The sequence below is a fragment of the Pleurodeles waltl genome, chromosome 5, assembly GCF_031143425.1.
Source record: "Pleurodeles waltl isolate 20211129_DDA chromosome 5, aPleWal1.hap1.20221129, whole genome shotgun sequence".
NCBI classification, from domain to species: domain Eukaryota; kingdom Metazoa; phylum Chordata; class Amphibia; order Caudata; family Salamandridae; genus Pleurodeles; species Pleurodeles waltl.
The window spans coordinates 454768226-454794702 of record NC_090444.1 but is presented as its reverse complement, the minus strand read 5'-3'; positions in this window follow the sequence as shown (position 1 = coordinate 454794702).

Here is a 26477-nt window from a genome sequence, read left to right as displayed (position 1 = left end):
CCATATATTAAAATCAGAAGGCATTTATGCTGAATGACCACCAAGACGAGTTTTACTGATTTGTGGCCTGCTTTCCCTCTGCTCTGTTAAATTGAAGACACCAGTTTGCTATACATGACAACCAAGAGGATTTCTGGTCAAAGATGACCCCTAAGTAGGGGAAGTCTGAAACCCTTTTGATAATCCCATTTTAGCAAGAAAGATCCTTCCTTTTTAGATCAGGGCCTCAAACCAAGTACTTTGTTTTCACAGTGTTAATAAACAGATTTAGACCATTCATGAAGGTTACAAAACTACAGATCAAAATGCTCAGTCCATTAGGAGTGCATGACAATAATACTGCATCATCTGCATAAAGCAGAGCCAGGATGGATGTGGCCTAAACCATGGGCATGTCCTTCTCTGCACTTGATAAACATGTGTTCAAACCATAACTAAAACAAAATCTGCACCAGAACACATCCCTGATGGACACCTCGCGCTAACTGAAAGGAGTCAGTACATTCCCCTCGAGGCTCAAATCTAACAGATGCATTTACCCCACAATGCAAGGCCTGAAAGAAAATTGACCAGGTCCTCATCGAGTGCATAATGAGAGAGAATGTCCCAGATCTTAGAGCAAATACCTCTATCAAATGCGCTACTTAACTCCATAAAGGAAAGGAACAGTGAACCTCTCTTAGTAAGAATGTATTTAAAAAAAAATGGGTGGAGATTAAGGCATTTTATTCGTACCCAAGCCTGCCTTGAGTCAGTATTGTGCAGGTGAGATTACTTGGTTAACACGTAGCCACTCTTTTATCCATCTAAGGGCTATGCATCCAATTTCCTCACTATCGAATTCAGGAGTAAGATTGGCTTCTCTAGAGCCTTTTTTATATACCGGAATGATCACAAAATGTTGCATTATTGACCACCTTTGTGATTACTGGGGCCCAGAGTTCCACGTTCTCCTTATGTAGGTCCATCGGGACACTGTCCGGGACTGGCACCTTCCTAGAAGGGCTATCGATGATCACTTACCTCACTTCGAATACATCAATCTTTATAGAGAAGGGGAAAAAAGAGGTGCCATCCACTGGCTTAGAGTCCCCATGGGCCTTAAAAGAATAAATAGCTTTAAAACCTGTAGTCAGGGCTTCAGTGGGCTTTGGCCTATTGATAATTTTCCGAAAAACTCCTGTGTCTTTAAATTGGCTTGCTGCCATCAAACCATCCCAAGTGTCTTGCTTGATGGTGTACTTCCTGTTCTAATGGACATTCTATAGGCAGCAAAGCACACCACTACTTTGGCCTTGTCCCTGGGGACAGCTGTTAGTGTAGCTCTAAGGTTCTTATTTATTGTCTCTGTGAAATCAGCCTGGTTCAGTATTAGTGATAGTCTTTACATGGCCAAGAAGGCTTTCCTTCATCCTTGCATTTGAGGAACCACGGGCCATGAGCATAACAGCACTTAGCTGAGTTTCCCCAAATAGCTGATCTAGTATTAACAAGTTGGTTTTAAACAAAGTAGCAAGAAGTTGTGAACAATCAATACCCGCCACCTGAGTCGCAACCCTTGATCATGGGGACAGACAGCCATAGGGCTAGGCTCAACTGGAGGTTCAGCAAAATCAGGGAATGCTAGGATAGCCTCATTATGAATATGGTCACTAAATGCTCTAGCCAGGACTAACATTAACTCAATAATAGTACCCAGTGATGGTGAAACAAAAATAAAATCAATAAAGGAACCTGGCTCCTCCCTGTAAAGATAGAATTAGAAGACTCAATATTTCCTCTGAACTCCATCCTGTTATACAACCCAACTTCATGTAAATGTTTAACAGCTTGCCACTCCTCCTATATATATTTCCTGGAGCACAAGTCTCCAGCAGCCCCTGGAAAGGCTCAATCACAGTGACATTTGCATGAATTTTAGCATTACGGTCTTGCTAAACGAGTATAAAAACTTTATGCAAAACATGTAAAAACCGTGCTCTTGAACATTGCACAGCAAACAACAACTCCTCCAAATTATAAGGGGAATCATTAGGTCCCACAGAATTGTAGAAATTAATATGACAAAAACTAAAAGAGCAAGATAAAACCACCTACAATATCTGTATACCTGGGTGTATAATGTGGATGGGATATACCTTAATATTACATGTCATACGGACCAAGGTTGCCAGGTCTACACTGGCCTTTCCCCTCTTTGATCTCCCAGCTGGTACGCTAAAACACTGAAGGCCAACCCAAGAGGGGGAAATACATGCACCAGGTATATTGATGAAGAAAAAAATCAAAGTCAGTTATATATGCAAACATGTCTAGTGCATTAGCTAGTTTAGAGGTTACCCCAGCCATAATCCAGCTGATCAATTTGTTTCTCCCATCAGAGCACACCCCTCCAGAGGAACCAGGTGATGTCACACCTGTTGTTGGATGGTCTTTGTCTGTGGCCCCCCGTTGTGGCCCGACATGGACTATGAAATCCAGGACTATGAAGGGGCCCAATAGCAAGCGAGAGATGAAACTTCACAGGGTCCTTGTGAATAACTGGACTTTTAGGTGGGACAACCATCACAGCTTTACCCAAGAATTGTCAAGCCAATTCACAAAGACTTTCTAAGGGTAAGAACTCTTTTGTGGCAGGGAATGGTTGAGTCAACCCTCTGTGATACAGACTGGAGGTGTTGTGCGTGTGGCAGGTTCATGCCAACTTTCAAGTGCCTAAAAAAAAACTAATGTCAATACATTAATGGTGTCAGAGTCACCAGATCCTCGGGGTCTGCGCACGTTCCCAACACGTCCACCACTGAACAGCTCCAAGACTCTGATAGATAAATCACAGAGGCTAAGAGAGTTCAAGAGGGGAAGAGGGAATTAGGAAGGGAACAGCTGGGATGGAGACCTGTAGTAAGAAAAAGGTAAGAACACACAATATGAAAACTAAATCTCCTGAAATCAATACTAGACCATGGTTCTAAACATAGTCATTCTGAAAATATGAACAATCTAAGAATTAAGTTTAAAATGACTAAGTTTCAAGATGGCCGGATACCTGTAAGGAAATCAAGATGGATTAAATGAAAACTTTCTTATTCAAGTACTTTCTTTTACATGAGAATCAGAAAATCATTCTGACTAAATTTCAAACCAGTCATATAAATCCTTTTTTGAGAATGCATACTATGACCATACAATACTGCATCTAGAAACTCTGATCTTCTGTGTACTCTTAAAATGTTTCAACACAAATTGCACATATATTAGATTTATATATATATATACATATATATATATATATATATAGTAAACACCATAAAAGGATTGTGCACCATGAATAACACAATATGGATTCAGGAAAACAAATCACATAACTTGTCAACTCGAATATTACATGATAAATATCTTAGAATAGTGGCATACATTAAACAACATGAATTAAACTCGAGGAGGGAGTCGTGCGTCTTGCCTATTCGAGTGTCACCATGTAAAATGCCAAGAAATGGTAGTACGCAATGAATATCAAAGTCAAATCATCATTAAACGAATCGCGCGTCTTGCCGATTCGTAAACCACGATGTAAATGCCAAGAAATAACAGCTCACAATGAATAACAAGATCAAAGTATAATGAAACAAGTCGTGCGTCTTTTGCCGATTCTTAAGCCACCATGTAAATGTCAAGAAATGGTAGCGCGCAATGAACAACAAAGTTAAAACACCATAAAACGAATCGCGTGTCTTGCCGATTCTTAAGCCACCATGTAAATGTCAAGAAATGGTAGCGTGCAATGAATAACAACATTAATTATCATGAAACGAATCGCGCGTCTTGCCGATTCTTAAGCCACCATGTAAATGTCAAGAAATGGTAGCGTGCAATGAATAACAAGATTAAATTATCATTAAACGAATCGCGCGTCTTGCCTGTTCGCAAGTCACCCTACAAATGTCACAAACACTCAAGCGCATATTTCACACGTGCAAAGTACTCTGTCAAATCATAAAATAATTAGGCCCAAGAACATGAGAGTTCTCGATAACGGCGTCGGGAGGCCAGCCCAACCACCGTCTTACCGCCCAGAACAAGGATCTCCAAATGAAGAATGAAAGTCAGATGTCTGGAAGATCAAATAGGCCACCGGGACAGGAGCTCAGGAAGTATCTGCTGCTCTGCACCAGGACCTCTGAATAGTTAGCACTTGGAGCTGGGCTTTTATAGAGTCTTGGCCCAGCCCACAACCACACCCAGGCATGTTGCAGGGAAAGTCTCTAGGAGGCCCTGGAAAGGGACCACACCCTAACACACTCTGAAAGACTGCAGCAATACATTGCAAATTAACAGCATTTGTAAGCACATTAAAAATAAGTCTTCAGGATTGAACTCTGCAATGCAAAAGGTTAAACAACAACATATCAGCACAATGCACAAATTACGTTGTTTTGAGAGTACTGGGTTTTTGCATTCTAGTCGCCAATAGAGCGCGCACTGCCTTGGTGTTGACAGTACTCCGCTCTGCCAGACGTGCTCTAGGGCCTTCTTTGCCTGGATTAAGACGATGAAAGCGTCTCACAAGTACTGGAGCATGAACATCAGATGCGGAAACCCATGAGTTACTTTCAGGACCATAACCTTTCCATGAGATTAAGTACCATAGATTACGCCCTCGTAGTTTAGAATCCAACACTTTCTTAACTTCATATTCTTCTTCTCCCTGTACTAGAACAGGAGCTGGATGAGGGTGGACCTTTTGGACTGCCCTTTTCGATAGGGAAGTGTGGAACACTGGATGAATCCGTAAGGATCTGGGCAATTGTAGTTTATAGGTTACCGGATTGATTTGCTGAAGGACTGTGTAATGACCTATAAATTTGGGATTAAACATGTGCTTCTTCTTGAAGTCTATATGTTTTGTGGAAAGCCAGACTTTGTCACCTGGTTGATATTGCGGTCCCTCACAATATTTCTTGTCATAATGCCTTTTGTATTTTTGTTTGGCTTTTTCTAAATGCTGTTGAATCAGTTTCTGGGTTTGATGCAAATGCTGAATGGTTTCTGACACAGCTGGAGTAAGAGAACTTTCTTGAGGAATTGTGATGGGCAGGGTGTCAGGATGATAGCCAAATAAACCAAAAAAGGGTGTAACGCCAATAGAAGTGTGGAATGAGTTATTGTAAGCTAACTCAGCTAACCAGAGCATAGATGTCCAAGAATGAAGTGCCTTTTCAGCGTAGGCACGTAGGTATTGTTTCAAAGTCTGATTTAGTCTCTCCGTTTGACCATCTGTTTGAGGATGGTGACTAGTAGATAGCGTAGATGTCACTTGGAGTGTTTTACACCATGTCTTCCAGAAATTGGAGGCAAATTGCGACCCCCGATCGGAGAGGATAACTTTTGGAAGTCCATGATAACGAACCACTCTGTTCAGTAAAATAGTTGCCAGTTCACTAGAAGTGGGCAATTTGTTACAGGCAATGAAATGTCCATATTTCATGAGACTATCTACTACCACCAGAATTACTGAATGCTGTTGAACCACTGGCAGACCGGTAATAAAGTCTAAAGAAATGTGCTCCCATGGACGACTTGGGGTTGGAAGTGGATGTAACAACCCTTTTGGTTTTGAATGACTTGTTTTAATGCGAGCACAAACTTCGCAGTTGTTTACCATTGCTTTTACATCTTTTGTTAGGGTAGGCCACCAAAAATAGCGTTCGATCAGTTCAAGAGTTTTAGGAGTACCTGGGTGACCTGCCGTCGGTATAACATGCAACCAATGAAAGACTATCTTGCGAAGTTTGGTAGTGGGTACGAACAAACGAGCATCATGAAAGGGTAGTCCTTGCTTGATTGACCTTTTGGGATCTGCTTGGGCCCATTTTTGCCATTTTTCAACAGTGAAAGAGTTGCGAATTTCTTCAAAGAAATCTTCAGTTTTTATGATACATAGAACCTTGTCAGGAGCAATGATAGCTCTGGAGGCTTGAAATGCAGGCAACGTGGTAGACTCTTGATGGGACAAGGCGTCCGCTTTGCGATTATCTTTACCAGGCCGGAAGGTTACTACAAAATCAAATTCGGCAAAAAACAGCATCCAGCGTAATTGCCGAGGGGTCAAAAGTCTGGCGGAACTCATGAATTGAAGATTACGATGATCAGTATATACTGTGACAGTGTATTTGGCACCTAACAAATGATGTCTCCATTCTTTAAAGGCGTCACGAATCGCCAGAAGCTCTTTTTCAGCAATGACATAGTTCTGTTTGGCTTCGTTCAACTTCCGAGACATATAAGCTACAGGATGAAGTTGACCAGTGTCTTTATTTCGTTGTGATAAGACAGCTCCTATTGCTACATCTGAAGCATCAGCTTCCACTATGAAGGTCGATTCGCATCAGGATGAGTCAAGACTGGGGTAGTGGAGAAAGCTTTCTTCAAAGTCGAGAAGGCTTGATCGGCTTCTGGGGACCATACAAACTTTTCTTTCTCTCTTAGTAGCTTAGTGATTGGAGCCACTGTCTGGGAGAAATGATTTATGAATCTCCGGTAAAAATTTGCAAACCCCAGGAAACATTGTACATCACAAACAGTTTTTGGGGTGGGCCAATCAGATACAGCTTTTACTTTCTTTTCTGCCATCACCATACCTTGAGGGGTAAGAATAACTCCTAAAAACTCAACTGTGGTAACATGAAACTCACACTTGGTTAGTTTGCAATATAAATGGTGCTTTCGAAGGGCTGCAAGAATTTTCTTGACATGTTGGACATGTTCGTTTTCATTGTCAGAGTAGGTCAAAATGTCATCGATGTAGACTATGGCAAATATGTTGAGGTACTCTCTAAGAACGTCATTCAAGAAAAATTGAAATGCTGCTGGAGCATTACACAGACCAAAAGGCATGACAGTGTATTCAAAAAGGCCATATCTTGTCTTGAACGCTGTTTTCCATTTGTCACCCTCTCTCATTCTGACCAAATGATAAGCACCTCGAAGGTCAAGCTTGGTGTAGATTTTTGCTCTCTTTACTTGTTCCAATAATACCGGAATTAGGGGTAAAGGATATTTATTCTTGATGATGACTTTGTTCAAACCCCTATAGTCGATGCAAGTTTGAAGTTCTCCATTAGCTTTTGAAACAAAAAACAAAGGCGAAGCTGCAGGAGACTTAGAGGGGCGAATGAAGCCATTCTCCAAAAATTGATCTAGGTATTTTCGTAAATGTTGATTTTCATGTTCTGACAGGTCATATACACGACAGTTGGGAAGTATCGCACCTGGGGCTAGATCAATTTGATAGTCATAAGATCTATGAGGAGGTAGAGTCTCTGCTCCTTTCTCATCAAATACATCTTTGAAAGATGAATACTGTTTGGGCAGCTGAATTTCTTTCTCCGCAGCAGTAGCTATGTAAGAGTTACAAACTTTTGGTATTTGAATCTTTTGGAGACATTGGGGGGTCATTACGACCCTGGCAGAAGGCGGAGAACCGGCGGTAAGACCGCCAACAGGCTGGCGGTCTTACCTTGTGGGATCATGACCATGGCGGATACCGCCATGGTCATCCGCCGGTTCTCCGTTCCGCCCGTCAGGGCGGAGACGACCGCCGGGCTGGAGACCTGGGTCTCCAGCCCGGCAGTCGTCACAATACCGCCGGCGGTATTTGGACCCAGCTTACCGCCGTGGATTTCCAGCGGTTTGAACCGCCATGAAATCCATGGCGGTAAGCACTATCAGTGCCAGGGAATTCCTTCCTTGGCACTGATAGGGGTCTCCCCCACCCACCACCCCCAACCAACTCCCTCACCTACACCCCCAACCACCCCTGCCACCCCCCAAAGGTGGCAGGGCCCCCCTCCCCACCCAGACCCCCAACATCACATAACTCACACACACCCGAAATGCAGGCACAACGCATGCAGGCACCACCAACACACACACGCACACACCCCGACATACATGCCAACATCCACACACACACTCAGACACGCACACCCACATTCAAACATACACGCACACATCCATACAGACATACCCACAGACATACACGCACTCATTCCCAATCACGCATCACCCCCACAAGCATACACGCACTCACACACCCCCTCTACACACTCAGACGCACACCCCCATGCACGCACACAACACCCCCCCACCCCCCTCCCCTCCCGGACGATCGACTTACCTGTGCCGTCGATCCTCCGGGAGGGGACGGGACCCATGGGGGCAGCTCCGCAGACACCACACCGCCAACAGAACACCGCCACGGTGAATCACAGGACGTGATTCGCTGGGCGGTGTTCTGTTGGCGTGGAGGTGGAGCAACCTCCACTTCCCCGCCTTTTGCCAGTATGGCTGTTGGCGGCTCTCCGTCTGAAAAAGGACGGAGAGCTGCCAACGGTCATAATAGGCCGAGCGGCAAACCGCCTGCACTGGCGGTCTTCCGCACGGCGGTCCCTCAGCGGTCTTTAAAAAAGACCGCTGAGGTCAAAATGACCCCCATTGTTCGTTACATTGCGCAGATGAGAACTCGATTTTTCGTTCTGCCCAATTGATCTCTGGATTGTGATGAGTTAACCATGGCAAGCCAAGGATAATCCCATATTGGGGAGCATGGATCACATCAAGAATGATTTTCTCTTTATGTTTCTTTCTTTGATTCTTATCTTCACAAATCATCGACAAGGGGATAGTCTGAAGAGTTACTGGACCTCCAGTCAAGAGTTTTCCATTGACTGCCTGGATGATTTCTGGGGTCTTCTTTTCAATACAAGGGATCCCCCATGCACAAACCAATTGGACATCAACAAAGTTCCCAGTAGCCCCAGAATCGACTAGAGCTTTTTTGAAATAGATCTTTTTCTTGACCTGAACTCTTATTTCTAGTTTAAGATGTCTAGATTGTGAAGGGTCCACGGTGACACCCAAGAGCAACCCTTCTCTGCATCTTGGGTGTTTTAGTTTTCCAACTCGACTGGTGCATTGGCTGCGACCGTCTGAACTGGACCTTGCTTGTTCTTTGGTTTGATTGGACAATCTTTGGCAAAATGACCCTTCCGCCCACAATAAAGACATTGTCCCTTTTTTCTGCGTAGGTCCTTTTCATCTTTGGTCAAAGATCTTCTGATGGTTCCAATTTCCATCGGTTCTGGCGTTCTCTGAACACGCCATGAATATTTTTCAATCTTGTTGCGCGTTCCTTTACGTTCTGCTAAACGATGATCAAGCCTCAAGACAAGGTTTATTAATTCTTGACAGTCTGTAGGTTGTGGGTCGATTTGCGCTAAGATATCTTTTAGTTCCTCTTTGAGTCCCTTGTAAAACAAGACCGCTTGTTTTTCTTCAGGCCAGGATGTCTCGGCAACCAGCCGGTTAAAGTTGGCTAAATACGACACTAGGTCTTGATTCCCTTGGCGTAAATCTATTAATTCACGATCTGCTGACTGTGTTACAGTTCTACGATCAAAAACTCTCTCAAACTCATGAACAAAATTTCGCCAGTTGTACAACAAGGGACTATTTTTACGCACAAGAGGAATTGCCCAAGTAGCTGCATCCCCAGCCAAATATGATAACAAGAAAGCTACTTTGGACTGGGCATCGGGGAAAGTATGTGGTCTGCAGGTGAAGTGTAGTCCCACTTGAACCAGGAAAGATTGCGCTTTCAAAGGGTCACCTGAGAAACGTTCTGGGGGAGCTAAAGGAATTGCGGAAGGAAAATTTAGGGAAATGTTTGTCAGATTACTTCCAGAAGCCTGAGAAGAAGTACCTGGCCAGGACACACCTGTGGGACTTTGTTCCTTCTTCTCTACCTTATCTTGCAACTGACTCACTCTCTCAGCTAAGCTAGTTGTCAATTTTTTGGATGATACCACCTCTGCCTGGAGCTGGGTGATAGCCTGGACTAAATCGTCCAGCGTGGCCATGCTGAGAACATACACAAACCAGGAGGATAATAATTTGTGGGCTCACTATTCTGTCAGAGTCACTGATCCACGGGGTCTGCGCACGTTCCCAACACGTCCACCACTGAACAGCTCCAAGACTCTGATAGATAAATCACAGAGGCTAAGAGAGTTCAAGAGGGGAAGAGGGGATTAGGAAGGGAACAGCTGGGAAGAAGACCTGTAGTAAGAGAAAGGTTAGAACACACAATATGAAAATTATATCTCCTGAAATCAATACTAGACTATGGTTCTAAGCATAGTCATTCTGAAAATATGAACAATCTAAGAATTAAGTTTAAAATGACTAAGTTTCAAGATGGCCGGATACCTGTAAGGGAATCAAGATGGATTAAATGAAAACTTTCTTATTCAAGTACTTTCCTTTACATGAGAATCAGAAAAACATTGTGACTAAATTTTAAACCAGTCATATAAATCCTTTTTTGAGAATGCATACTAACACCATACAATATTACATCTAGAAACTTTGATCTTCTGTGTACTCTTAAAATGTTTCAACACAAATTGCACATATATTAGATTTATATATATATATACATATATATATATATATATATATAGTAAACACCATAAAAGGATTGTGCACCATGAATAACACAATATGGATTCAGGAAAACAAATCACATAACTTGTCAACTCGAATATTACATGATAAATATCTTAGAATAGTGGCATACATTAAACAACATGAATTAAACTCGAGGAGGGAGTCGTGCGTCTTGCCTATTCGAGTGTCACCATGTAAAATGCCAAGAAATGGTAGTACGCAATGAATATCAAAGTCAAATCATCATTAAACGAATCGCGCGTCTTGCCGATTCGTAAACCACGATGTAAATGCCAAGAAATAACAGCTCACAATGAATAACAAGATCAAAGTATAATGAAACAAGTCGTGCGTCTTTTGCCGATTCTTAAGCCACCATGTAAATGTCAAGAAATGGTAGCGCGCAATGAACAACAAAGTTAAAACACCATAAAACGAATCGCGTGTCTTGCCGATTCTTAAGCCACCATGTAAATGTCAAGAAATGGTAGCGTGCAATGAATAACAACATTAATTATCATGAAACGAATCGCGCGTCTTGCCGATTCTTAAGCCACCATGTAAATGTCAAGAAATGGTAGCGTGCAATGAATAACAAGATTAAATTATCATTAAACGAATCGCGCGTCTTGCCTGTTCGCAAGTCACCCTACAAATGTCACAAACACTCAAGCGCATATTTCACACGTGCAAAGTACTCTGTCAAATCATAAAATAATTAGGCCCAAGAACATGAGAGTTCTCGATAACGGCGTCGGGAGGCCAGCCCAACCACCGTCTTACCGCCCAGAACAAGGATCTCCAAATGAAGAATGAAAGTCAGATGTCTGGAAGATCAAATAGGCCACCGGGACAGGAGCTCAGGAAGTATCTGCTGCTCTGCACCAGGACCTCTGAATAGTTAGCACTTGGAGCTGGGCTTTTATAGAGTCTTGGCCCAGCCCACAACCACACCCAGGCATGTTGCAGGGAAAGTCTCTAGGAGGCCCTGGAAAGGGACCACACCCTAACACACTCTGAAAGACTGCAGCAATACATTGCAAATTAACAGCATTTGTAAGCACATTAAAAATAAGTCTTCAGGATTGAACTCTGCAATGCAAAAGGTTAAACAACAACATATCAGCACAATGCACAAATTACGTTGTTTTGAGAGTACTGGGTTTTTGCATTCTAGTCGCCAATAGAGCGCGCACTGCCTTGGTGTTGACAGTACTCCGCTCTGCCAGACGTGCTCTAGGGCCTTCTTTGCCTGGATTAAGACGATGAAAGCGTCTCACAAGTACTGGAGCATGAACATCAGATGCGGAAACCCATGAGTTACTTTCAGGACCATAACCTTTCCATGAGATTAAGTACCATAGATTACGCCCTCGTAGTTTAGAATCCAACACTTTCTTAACTTCATATTCTTCTTCTCCCTGTACTAGAACAGGAGCTGGATGAGGGTGGACCTTTTGGACTGCCCTTTTCGATAGGGAAGTGTGGAACACTGGATGAATCCATAAGGATCTGGGCAATTGTAGTTTATAGGTTACCGGATTGATTTGCTGAAGGACTGTGTAATGACCTATAAATTTGGGATTAAACATGTGCTTCTTCTTGAAGTCTATATGTTTTGTGGAAAGCCACACTTTGTCACCTGGTTGATATTGCGGTCCCTCACAATTTTTCTTGTCATAATGCCTTTTGCATTTTTGTTTGGCTTTTTCTAAATGCTGTTGAATCAGTTTCTGGGTTTGATGCAAATGCTGAATGGTTTCTGACACAGCTGGAGTAAGAGAACTTTCTTGAGGAATTGTGATGGGCAGGGTGTCAGGATGATAGCCAAATAAACCAAAAAAGGGTGTAACGCCAATAGAAGTGTGGAATGAGTTATTGTAAGCTAACTCAGCTAACCAGAGCATAGATGTCCAAGAATGAAGTGCCTTTTCAGCGTAGGCACGTAGGTATTGTTTCAAAGTCTGATTTAGTCTCTCCGTTTGACCATCTGTTTGAGGATGGTGACTAGTAGATAGCGTAGATGTCACTTGGAGTGTTTTACACCATGTCTTCCAGAAATTGGAGGCAAATTGCGACCCCCGATCGGAGAGGATAACTTTTGGAAGTCCATGATAACGAACCACTCTGTTCAGTAAAATAGTTGCCAGTTCACTAGAAGTGGGCAATTTGTTACAGGCAATGAAATGTCCATATTTCATGAGACTATCTACTACCACCAGAATTACTGAATGCTGTTGAACCACTGGCAGACCGGTAATAAAGTCTAAAGAAATGTGCTCCCATGGACGACTTGGGGTTGGAAGTGGATGTAACAACCCTTTTGGTTTTGAATGACTTGTTTTAATGCGAGCACAAACTTCGCAGTTGTTTACCATTGCTTTTACATCTTTTGTTAGGGTAGGCCACCAAAAATAGCGTTCGATCAGTTCAAGAGTTTTAGGAGTACCTGGGTGACCTGCCGTCGGTATAACATGCAACCAATGAAAAACTATCTTGCGAAGTTTGGTAGTGGGTACGAACAAACGAGCATCATGAAAGGGTAGTCCTTGCTTGATTGACCTTTTGGGATCTGCTTGGGCCCATTTTTGCCATTTTTCAACAGTGAAAGAGTTGCGAATTTCTTCAAAGAAATCTTCAGTTTTTATGATACATAGAACCTTGTCAGGAGCAATGATAGCTCTGGAGGCTTGAAATGCAGGCAACGTGGTAGACTCTTGATGGGACAAGGCGTCCACTTTGCGATTATCTTTACCAGGCCGGAAGGTTACTACAAAATCAAATTCGGCAAAAAACAGCATCCAGCGTAATTGCCGAGGGGTCAAAAGTCTGGCGGAACTCATGAATTGAAGATTACGATGATCAGTATATACTGTGACAGTGTATTTGGCACCTAACAAATTATGTCTCCATTCTTTAAAGGCGTCACGAATCGCCAGAAGCTCTTTTTCAGCAATGACATAGTTCTGTTTGGCTTCGTTCAACTTCCGAGACATATAAGCTACAGGATGAAGTTGATCAGTGTCTTTATTTCGTTGTGATAAGACAGCTCCTATTGCTACATCTGAAGCATCAGCTTCCACTATGAAGGTCGATTCGCATCAGGATGAGTCAAGACTGGGGCAGTGGAGAAAGCTTTCTTCAAAGTCGAGAAGGCTTGATCGGCTTCTGGGGACCATACAAACTTTTCTTTCTCTCTTAGTAGCTTAGTGATTGGAGCCACTGTCTGGGAGAAATGATTTATGAATCTCCGGTAAAAATTTGCAAACCCCAGTAAACATTGTACATCACAAACAGTTTTTGGGGTGGGCCAATCAGATACAGCTTTTACTTTCTTTTCTGCCATCACCATACCTTGAGGGGTAAGAATAACTCCTAAAAACTCAACTGTGGTAACATGAAACTCACACTTGGTTAGTTTGCAATATAAATGGTGCTTTCGAAGGGCTGCAAGAATTTTCTTGACATGTTGGACATGTTCATTTTCATTGTCAGAGTAGGTCAAAATGTCATCGATGTAGACTATGGCAAATATGTTGAGGTACTCTCTAAGAACGTCATTCAAGAAAAATTGAAATGCTGCTGGAGCATTACACAGACCAAAAGGCATGACAGTGTATTCAAAAAGGCCATATCTTGTCTTGAACGCTGTTTTCCATTTGTCACCCTCTCTCATTCTGACCAAATGATAAGCACCTCGAAGGTCAAGCTTGGTGTAGATTTTTGCTCTCTTTACTTGTTCCAATAATACCGGAATTAGGGGTAAAGGATATTTATTCTTGATGATGACTTTGTTCAAACCCCTATAGTCGATGCAAGTTTGAAGTTCTCCATTAGCTTTTGAAACAAAAAACAAAGGCGAAGCTGCAGGAGACTTAGAGGGGCGAATGAAGCCATTCTCCAAAAATTGATCTAGGTATTTTCGTAAATGTTGATTTTCATGTTCTGACAGGTCATATACACGACAGTTGGGAAGTATCGCACCTGGGGCTAGATCAATTTGATAGTCATAAGATCTATGAGGAGGTAGAGTCTCTGCTCCTTTCTCATCAAATACATCTTTGAAAGATGAATACTGTTTAGGCAGCTGAATTTCTTTCTCCGCGGCAGTAGCTATGTAAGAGTTACAAACTTTTGGTATTTGAATCTTTTGGAGACATTGGGGGGCATTACGACCCTGGCAGAAGGCGGAGAACCGGCGGTAAGACCGCCAACAGGCTGGCTGTCTTACCTTGTGGGATCATGACCATGGCGGATACCGCCATGGTCATCCGCCGGTTCTCCGTTCCGCCCGTTAGGGCGGAGACGACCGCCGGGCTGGAGACCTGGGTCTCCAGCCCGGCAGTCGTCACAATACCGCCGGCGGTATTTGGACCCGGCTTACCGCCGTGGATTTCCAGCGGTTTGAACCGCCATGAAATCCATGGCGGTAAGCACTATCAGTGCCAGGGAATTCCTTCCTTGGCACTGATAGGGGTCTCCCCCACCCACCACCCCCAACCAACTCCCTCACCTACACCCCCAACCACCCCTGCCACCCCCCAAAGGTGGCAGGGCCCCCCTCCCCACCCAGACCCCCAACATCACATAACTCACACACACCCGAAACGCATGCAGGCACCACCAACACACACACGCACACACCCCGACATACATGCCAACATCCACACACACACTCAGACACGCACACCACATTCAAACATACACGCACACATCCATACAGACATACCCACAGACATACACGCACTCATTCCCAAACACGCATCACCCCCACAAGCATACACGCACTCACACACCCCCTCTACACACTCAGATGCACACCCCCATGCACGCACACAACACCCCCCCACCCCCCTCCCCTCCCGGACGAGCGACTTACCTGTGCCGTCGATCCTCCGGGAGGGGACGGGACCCATGGGGGCAGCTCCGCCGACACCACACCGCCAACAGAACACCGCCACGGTGAATCACAGGACGTGATTCGCTGGGCGGTGTTCTGTTGGCGTGGAGGTGGAGCAACCTCCACTTCCCCGCCTTTTGCCAGTATGGCTGTTGGCGGCTCTCCGTCCGAAAAAGGACGGAGAGCTGCCAACGGTCATAATAGGCCGAGCGGCAAACCGCCTGCACTGGCGGTCTTCCGCACGGCGGTCCCTCAGCGGTCTTTAAAAAAGACCGCTGAGGTCAAAATGACCCCCATTGTTCGTTACATTGCGCAGATGAGAACTCGATTTTTCGTTCTGCCCAATTGATCTCTGGATTGTGATGAGTTAACCATGGCAAGCCAAGGATAATCCCATATTGGGGAGCATGGATCACATCAAGAATGATTTTCTCTTTATGTTTCTTTCTTTGATTCTTATCTTCACAAATCATCGACAAGGGGATAGTCTGAAGAGTTACTGGACCTCCAGTCAAGAGTTTTCCATTGACTGCCTGGATGATTTCTGGGGTCTTCTTTTCAATACATGGGATCCCCCATGCACAAACCAATTGGACATCAACAAAGTTCCCAGTAGCCCCAGAATCGACTAGAGCTTTTTTTAAATAGATCTTTTTCTTGACCTGAACTCTTATTTCTAGTTTAAGATGTCTAGATTGTGAAGGGTCCACGGTGACACCCAAGAGCAACCCTTCTCTGCATCTTGGGTGTTTTAGTTTTCCAACTCGACTGGTGCATTGGCTGCGACCTTGTGAACTGGACCTTGCTTGTTCTTTGGTTTGATTGGACAATCTTTGGCAAAATGACCCTTCCGCCCACAATAAAGACATTGTCCCTTTTTTCTGCGTAGGTCCTTTTCATCTTTGGTCAAAGATCTTCTGATGGTTCCAATTTCCATCGGTTCCGGCGTTCTCTGAACACGCCATGAATATTTTTCAATCTTGTTGCGCGTTCCTTTACGTTCTGCTAAACGATGATCAAGCCTCAAGACAAGGTTTATTAATTCTTGACAGTCTGTAGGTTGTGGGTCGATTTGCGCTAAGATATCTTTTAGTTCCTCTTTGAGTCCCTTGTAAAACAAGACCGCTTGTTTTTCATCAGGCCAGGATGTCTCGGCAACCAGCCGGTTAAAGTTGGCTAAATACGACACTAGGGCCCTCATTCTGACCTTGGCGGTCTTTTCGCAAGACCGCTGAGTTACCGCCGCGGTGAAGACCGCCTACCGCGGCGGTGTGCCGCTGTGCGCATTTTGACCGCTGGGAGCGTTCCGCCGGAAAACCGCCAGCAGCCACACTGGCGGTCGGCGGGAAAGTGGAGACTGGTCAACCTCCACCGCCACGCCAGCAGAACACCGCCCACAGAATTACGACCCACATTTCTGTGTGGCGGTCTTCTGTTGGCGGTCTTCTGTTGGCGGTCACGTCCCTATGGCTCCCGTCGCCTCCCGGAGGACCAACGCACAAGGTAAGTTGATCGTCCGTGAGGGGAGGGGGTGGGGGGGTGTTGTGTGATGTGGGCGTGCATGGGGGTGTGCGTGTGAGTGTGTAGAGGGGGTGTGTGAGTGCGTGTATGCGGGCGGGGGTGCTGCTGTGTCTATGGGTAATGTGTGCTGTTCGGCAGGTGCGCATGTCGGCATGTATGTGTGCGGGTATGTGTCCCCGTTGTGTATGTGTGTGTAGGGGGTGTGTATATGTGCATGTTGGGGGTGTGTGCATGTCGGGGTACATGTATGTGCATGTCGGGGTGGGGGTGGGGAGGGGGTTCGTACCACCTCTGGGGGGTGGCAGGGGGGTGGAGGGTGTGGGGGGAGGACTCGGGTGGGTAGTGGGGGGTGGGGGAGACCCCTATCAGTGCCAGGGAAGGAATTCCCTGGCCCCGATAGTGCTTACCGCCATGGTTCGCACGGCGGTTCCCGCCCGCAAGAAACCGCGGCGGTAGGCAGGGTCATAATACCCTTGGCGGTCTTGGGACGACCGCCGGGCCGGAGTGCGCAAACTCCAGCCCCGCGGTCATGACCGCCGTGGCGGTCGGAGTGGAGAAGTAGCGGTCGGTCGCGGCGGGGACCGCCGCGGTCAGAATGCCATTTTTAATACCGCCGGTCTGTTCGCGGTCCGACCGCCGTCTCTCCGCCGACCGCCAGGGTCAGAATGAGGGCCTAGGTCTTGATTCCCTTGGCGTAAATCTATTAATTCACGATCTGCTGACTGTGTTACAGTTCTACGATCAAAAACTCTCTCAAACTCATGAACAAAATTTCGCCAGTTGTACAACAAGGGACTATTTTTACGCACAAGAGGAATTGCCCAAGTAGCTGCATCCCCCGCCAAATATGATAACAAGAAAGCTACTTTGGACTGGGCATCGGGGAAAGTATGTGGTCTGCAGGTGAAGTGTAGTCCCACTTGAACCAGGAAAGATTGCGCTTTCAAAGGGTCACCTGAGAAACGTTCTGGGGGAGCTAAAGGAATTGCGGAAGGAAAATTTAGGGAAATGTTTGTCAGATTACTTCCAGAAGCCTGAGAAGAAGTACCTGGCCAGGACACACCTGTGGGACTTTGTTCCTTCTTCTCTACCTTATCTTGCAACTGACTCACTCTCTCAGCTAAGCTAGTTGTCAATTTTTTGGATGATACCACCTCTGCCTGGAGCTGGGTGATAGCCTTGACTAACTCGTCCAGCGCGTGGCCATGCTGAGAACATACACAAACCAGGAGGATAATAATTTGTGGGCTCACTATTCTGTCAGAGTCACTGATCCACGGGGTCTGCGCACGTTCCCAACACGTCCACCACTGAACAGCTCCAAGACTCTGATAGATAAATCACAGAGGCTAAGAGAGTTCAAGAGGGGAAGAGGGGATTAGGAAGGGAACAGCTGGGAAGAAGACCTGTAGTAAGAGAAAGGTTAGAACACACAATATGAAAATTATATCTCCTGAAATCAATACTAGACTATGGTTCTAAGCATAGTCATTCTGAAAATATGAACAATCTAAGAATTAAGTTTAAAATGACTAAGTTTCAAGATGGCCGGATACCTGTAAGGGAATCAAGATGGATTAAATGAAAACTTTCTTATTCAAGTACTTTCCTTTACATGAGAATCAGAAAAACATTCTGACTAAATTTTAAACCAGTCATATAAATCCTTTTTTGAGAATGCATACTAACACCATACAATATTACATCTAGAAACTCTGATCTTCTGTGTACTCTTAGAATGTTTCAACACAAATTGCGCATATTGTAGATTTATATGTATATATATATATATATATATATATATACAGTGCTTGAAATGGAAAAATTGAAGTGCAGGTACTCTGTACCAGAGTACCTGCTAGTTTCCGAGAAGTGCCGGTACTCTCCAATTAAAAGTGTTGCATTTTCCTTGAGAAGTGCAGGTACTCTCCCTCTCAAAATAAAAAAGTGCCGGTACTCAGTACCGGACAGTACCGGCCCATTTAAAGCACTGTATATATATATAGTAAACACCATAAAAGGATTGTGCACCGTGGATAACACAATATGGATTCAGGAAAACAAATCACATAACTTGTCAACTCGAATATTACATGATAAATATCTTAGAATAGTGGCATACAATAAACAACATGAATTAAACTCGAGGAGGGAAGTGTGTGTCTTGCCGATTCGAGTGTCACCATGTAAAATGCCAAGAAATGGTAGTACGCAATGAATATCAAAGTCAAATCATCATTAAACGAATCACGCGTCTTTCTGATTCGTAAACCACGATGTAAATTCCAAGAAATAACAGCTCACAATGAATAACAAGATCAAAGTATAATGAAACAAGTTGTGCGTCTTTTGCCGATTCTTAAGCCACCATGTAAATGTCAAGAAATGGTAGCGCGCAATGAACAACAAAGTTAAAACACCATAAAACGAATTGCGCGTCTTGCCGATTCTTAAGCCACCATGTAAATGTCAAGAAATGGTAGCGTGCAATGAATAACAAGATTAAATTATCATGAAACGAATCGCACGTCTTGCCGATTCTTAAGCCACCATGTAAATGTCAAGAAATGGTAGCGTGCAATGAATAACAAGATTAAATTATCATGAAACGAATTGCGCGTCTTGCCTGTTCGCAAGTCACCCTACAAATGTCACAAACACTCAAGCGCATATTTCACACGCGCAAAGTACTCTGTCAAATCATAAAAGAATTAGGCCCAAGAACATGAGAGTTCTCGATAAGGGCGTCGGGAGGCCAGCCCAACCACTGTCTTACCGCCCAGAACAAGGATCTCCAAATGAAGAATGAAAGTCAGATGTCTGGAAGATCAAATAGGCCACCGGGACAGGAGCTCCGGAAGTATCTGCTGCTCTGCACCGGGACCTCTGAATAGTCAGCACTTGGAGCTGGGCTGGCTCCTTTTTATAGAGTCTTGGCCCAGCCCACAACAACACCCAGGCATGTTGCAGGGAAAGTCTCTAGAAGGCCCTGGAAAGGGACCACACCCTAACACACTCTGAAAGAATGCAGCAATACATTGCAAATGAACAGCATTTGTAAGCACATTAAAAATAAGTCTTCAGGATTGAACTCTGCAATGCAAAAGGTTAAACAACAACATATCAGCCCAATGCATGAATTAAGTTGTTTTGAGACTACTGGGTTTTTGCATTCTAATCGCCAGTAGAGCGCGCACTGCCCTGGTGTTGACAAATGGCCCCATTACGTAGATGTTGTTGACAATGACACAAAATTTGTTTTGCTAGAAATGGACATCTGAAATTAATGATAACATAGTCACCGGGGACAGATTTCTCTAAAGGACTAATCCAGTCCACACACCTCACCATCATGATGTTACAGTAGTCCATCAAGGAGAAATTACAATGGCTGGCTAACCAACGTGATACTTTGGCCCATATTTATACTTTTTTAGCGCCGCATTTGCGCCATTTATTTTTACGCTAAAGCGCGCAAACTTGCAAAATTCAATTGTAGTTTGTAAGTTTGTGCCATTTTTGCGTCAAAAAGCGGCACAAATGCGCCGCTAAAAAAGTATAAATATGGGACTATGTTTTTTAAATTGATCAAATGTCTCTGTGTGGGGGGTTATCATCTTGGGCACATTTCCTAAACAACTATAAAAGGGCAACACTCTGGGGGTAAGGTAACATGTGGAGAAGTTTTCTTATCGTCATACGGAAGGTTCAGATTTGTCCCAGAGGGGTTGCCACCTTGATTACACCTCTATCAGAGGATGCCCACAGGGGAATGACCAGCCACGGCCTCTCAAGAGAAACACCAGAGGTTGATCACATACTAGGTGCAGTGGGTCCAAGGGCAGACCTCAGCTCTGTAAAAGAAGCTATAGATGGCACTAAGATGGGTACATCAAGGGAAGTCACAGTCAACAAAGGGCCAGTCCGAGTCTCCCAGGAGCTAGAGACTTATTGAGTCTGACAAACAAAGGTGCCAAATAGGTGTTCAAGATATTGGTGAAAAGGGTCACAAGAGGGGCCCAGTTGGATGTGCCCGAGGGATCCTGGGAGCCGCAACCCGAAGCCATAGGAGGGATAGATCCTTGGCCATTTGCCTCAACCACTCTAGTAATGGACACACTTTTCCACCTATGCTTATGTTTAGGAGTAGGGCTGCAAACAAAAGGTGACTCCTGCACCTCCGAGACCAAAACTGGCTCAGTGGGCTGTGAGGTTTCTGTATACAGTGAGGGTGGCAAGACTGGACGCTCAACAAGAGTTAAATCAGATGCAGCACTCAGGGAAGAATTTGAGGGTCAACTAAATCCCAGGATAGGCATCTACCCACTGAGTCTATCTCTTTGGTAATAACCGTCATGACCCTTGCCAGGAAGCTGTCAATAGTTACACGATTGAAGGCCAAGGGAGGCTTGGTGAGCATAGTTTTCGTTTTTTCCATCGCTCAGGCCAAAGAATAACAATAGAAGCAAAAGTTGAATAGTTTCAGCTTGCTAATAAATTTCTTCCTGGCGCCCTCTTGAAGAGCAAAGAGAGCGGGTGCATTCCAGCCTAGCAAGGCTGTGGATGGGCACAGACAGGACCGCTCTTGGGCCAGTCTTGATTTGGGCACGTGCCCAGGCATGTCCCACATGCGTCCAGTGCTGTGGGGCAGAAGCAAGCTGATAAGGCACCTGACCTGCACTGATTCACTCCCCCACCTCTTTGCAGCAGAATGGGACTTCTGGGGCTTGAAGTCCTTCTCCTACAATGGCATCTCCTCCTGCACCCAGCACGTGTCCTGTGCCACAGGGGAGAAGCTAGCTGATAAGGTGCGTGACTGGTGCTGATTCACCCCCCCTCCTCCTTGCAGCAGAATGGTACTTCTGGGGCTTGAATTCCTGCCCCTACAGTGGCATCTCCTCCTGCAACCAGCACACATATATTAAATGTAGACTCTTTATACTCTTCATGTGTTACTCATATTATAAACTATTCAATCCTATCTTGACCATGTGTAGTGGGGGTTAGTCACCCCACCACAGACTGCCAATGTGTCTTGCTTAACATTTGTCCATGCACATCACGGTTTAGCTGCAGCACTGGCCTTAGGCCATGTATGGGATGACCACCGGGCCTAGACTTCAGACAAGAGTTGCAGCCAGTCAGCTGCAGAAGTTTAACTAATGATGCCCATTGTCTTTGGCTGTGCACAGCATGGGTTGGCCATAGTGTCTAGTAAGAAGCACTGATCACCAAATCAAACACCTTCAAAATGGGCTAGTCAATTGGTAACTATAATAGTAATAGTATTGATATAGCCCTTACTACTCCTAGTGTAGAAGCATTTTTAGGAGAGTAGCATGCTACTCCAGAACCTAACGTGGATTAGTGGTTGATTAGTGTAGGGTAATTTAATTTGTTAAATCGAGCATTGGACTTGTGAATCTGTTTGATGGATTGAATAGGATAAAAAAGGGCTACAGGAAGGAAGAGTCTAAAACGTGTTATTTGGGAGATCATAGTAGTAAAATGAGGTTTGGAATGGGTCAAAGAAGGGATAGAGGAGGGAAGGTCTAGAAAGTATTATTTGGAAGATCATAGTAATAAACTGAGGTTTGGGATGAGTAAAAGGAGTGGTAGTGGAGGGATGAATCTAGAAAGGATTATTAGTGAGATTACAGTAGCACAGTGAGGTTTAGGAAAAGTCAGAGAGGATATATTGAAAGAAGTATCGGATGTGACATTGAGTAGTGAATTGGAGCGAGTAGGTTTTTTAATCTATTTATATTTATTTTTTCAAAGTCCCATATGTACATGCATGGATAAGTAGATAGAAAGTCCAATTTTAATGTGTTGATGTTGGTACATAATGCTAATTTATTAACATTTTTTTATTTACTTATATTTTATTTGATGCTTCTCCAATAATTCAGTAGTGAAGCACGTATAGATACAAAAGTTATGATCATATTTACACATTGCAATAGATAAAATACCATACATTCAGAGACCCATACACATATAATTAAATAACTTATATAACTTATTACATATTGTGATAGACAAAATAAAATAAAACAGACCTATAAGTGAATAATCAAATAACTTATATGACAAATTATGCTTGCATATGTATGTACCTATAAGAGTATCTATTTATTTTTAAACCATAAGTAATATCTATCTATCTATCTATCTATCTATATATAGATAGATATAGATATAGATCTGTGCATTTTTTTGTACAAATTTATATTCTACTTATGGTTTAAAAATATAAAGATATTCTTATAGGTCTGTGAATTTGTACAAAGAAATGCACAAATCTAAGTATATATATATATATATATGTATATATATACATATATATATATATATATATATATATATATACAAATATACTACTTACTTATATACTAAATATATATATCTATATATGCATATAGATATATATATTTGTACAAAGAAATGCACATATCTAAATACATACGTATAATCAAATTATACTTGTATACATATTCAGGCAGAGGCTGTACATTTGTGTTTTAAGTATGGTGGGCATGGAGGAATGAGCCAACTCTTGAGTAGTCTTTTGAAGATAAGATAGTTACCCATGGATCTTAGATGTGTGGGTAGTGAATTCCATAGTTTGGCTGCTTGGACAGAGAAAGATGTACCACCCATGGCTTTTGTCTTGCATGCTGGAGTTTTGAGGGAGGTGCCAATCTGGAGTGGAGGTTCCTTTGTCGTATGCATTTGGTGATTTTTTTCCTGATGAAAAGTGTTCCTGTTCCAAGTATTCAATACAATTCTTTTATTTCAGTTATAAACCATAAAAGCACTACAAAAAACATTTCAATAAATAACTGTTTAAAAATGTACATTGTTTACTTTCCAGTTCAACTACTAAAATGAATAAGGGAATAAACAATAATTAATATTTAATTGAGCAAGATCCTAAAATGCAAACAATAAAATCATATCGATTATATATATATTTATATATATAAAATATCAGACCCATTGTTCTGCATGTGAAACACACTGCAAGTACATATTTGCTAACACCAAATACTACATAAGGGTTTGCTTTGCACTGCATAATCCTTAAAGCCTCTAAATGTTTCCAGACCCTTAAAGTCCAACAGATGTGTCGGATCCATTTCCTCCTCTGCTTATAATAGACTGTACAGAAAATAGCACTATGTTTTTAATACTACCTAAAGTGCATAGTGTACAAAATGCAGCTTCTCAGGAGTTATGATGTGGTTTCCATTTTACAGGCAGTGCTCTTACTTGAAGGATATCATAATAGAATTTCAGATGCAAGGTCTTAGCTAGCTGAAGTTGAATCACATTGAGGAACTCTTCAAAACCTGGGTTCGGCTTGACTATAAGAAATATTGTTGAAAATCGGCCTAAAATAGTAGTTTGATGTAAGGCTTTTAGAACATACTCCCAATATGTTTGTTTGAGCAGAATCTTTGACCTCATTGCCAATGTGTGAGGTTCATTCCAAAAGGAAAATAGACCAAGCTTATGAAACCAGATCTGTATGTGACAAAGCCAAGGAAAGGTTTAAAACCTATCAAGTTCAATAAGTTCCTCAAGGCCTTCGCTATAATAGGTCAGTTCATGAGTTATCCATATCCTTACCCAGTAGAGCAGTGGTCTAAGAGAGGCTAAGTACTCTATTTGTCTGATGTTCAAATCCTGGTGCATGTGTACTGAAGGTGTAGCCTTTAGCAGCCCCAGTAAGCCTCTCAGAAACGTATTGTCAGTTAATGTGATCTGTTTAATTCACCTATACCCCATAGGTCAGCACCATAATGTGCAGCAGCCTGAGCCTTCTGGTTTTATAACACTCTAATGCGGAAGTGACTGTTTTGATTTTAGAGCCTTGATGCTTCCTTGTGTTGGCCCTTGCATTATGAGCTAGCACTGTTTTTGATTTTGTTAAATGGGGAGCCATGACAGCTTCGAATATAGGGTTATACACAAGTAACTAAAATTGGGCACAACCTCTAGCTTTTGCTCATAGACTTTTAGATTTATCTTAGGGGTCCTTTGGGGGTGAGTGGCCATACACTTTGTTTTACTATGGATTATTTCAAATCCCCTTTCCTCGCAGTTTACAGTAAATTCATCAGTTAGACACTGGAGGCCCCTGGGCACCTGTGAAACCAGGATAGTGTAGTCCGCAAAGAGCAACGCTGGGACATGTACCCCATTGAGCTTTGGGGAGTCGTGATTGCATTTTTTTTAGATGATCAAATACGTCATTCACGAAGAGTGAGAACAGAGTTGGTGCAAGCACACAACCCTGCTTCACTCCCATATTAATGGGAATTGGCTCTGTGAGTTCACTGTTGGTACCCTACCGCACTTAGACAGAGTTGTCTTGATACAATCTTACAATTTGAATTAAAAGGTCATCAGGTACTCCCTGTGTCTTAAGCATGGTCCATAGAGGGCTTCTCGGGACAAGATCAAAGGATGCCTTAAGGTCTATTAATGCCATATACATCTGCCCTCTCTTGACTTTAATATATTTTCATAAGATACATATGATCCTGAAGACTTGGTCCACTGTACTCACACAGGTTCTAAACCCTTCCTGATATGGTGAGAGTAAGTTATTATCATCCATCCACTTGCTGAATTTCCTTAATATCTGCCTAGCATATACTTTTTGCAGCACATCTATAAGACTAATTGGTCTATTATTGCCTGGCTTCTGCTTACTCACGTTCTTATGAACCAGAACTATTTCAGCTCCTTTCCATGGCTGGGGAACTGGCGCCCCTTATGCCACTGCATTACAAATCAATTTAACGTATGGAGCCCACACTTCTTTATCGTCCTGGAATACATCTCCCAGAATTTTATCCAGGCCTGGGACTTTGCCTAGTGTAATAGCCGCTATAGCTTTCAGTGTTTCCTCAATGCTAAAATAGTTGCTAGGTATCACGGTTCTCTCAAGGGGGTAGAAGAAATAGCCCTGTCTTTCTAGGCTTTACCCTGTAGGCTCAGAATATAAATCTGCAAAATGTTGAGTCCGAGTACCAGGATCCAGGTGGTGTTCATTGCAAATTGATGTGTTTTTGCTCCCATGAGCAATTATTTTCCAAAATGTGAAGGTGTCCCTATGCTTTGCTGCTTTAAGCAAATCCTTCCAGCTCTGTTCTTCCCAATCGTTTTCTGCCTTGCATAAAGTTTCTATGTATTTTACCCTTGCCTCCCACACCCCTAGTATATCTCCTTTATTTAAAGCTTCAAATATTAACTTCTTTGCTGCTTTACATTCCTTCGAATACCAGGGGTTAGACATGGAGGTTCGCTTGGCAACTTGCCCTTTTTTAATACAAGTGTCTTTGTCAAGTGTGGCCTAAGGGCTGCAACCAGAACGTGATGGGTTTCTGATATTGAAATATCGGGAGAGCTCTGATACACATAAGGGCTCACTACCTCTACAAAAGTGTTATAGATATTGATTTAAGTTTGTGCATTATTCAATATGGCAGACCATCTTACTGTCCTGTTATTATTCCCAATTATCGGTTGCATGTGT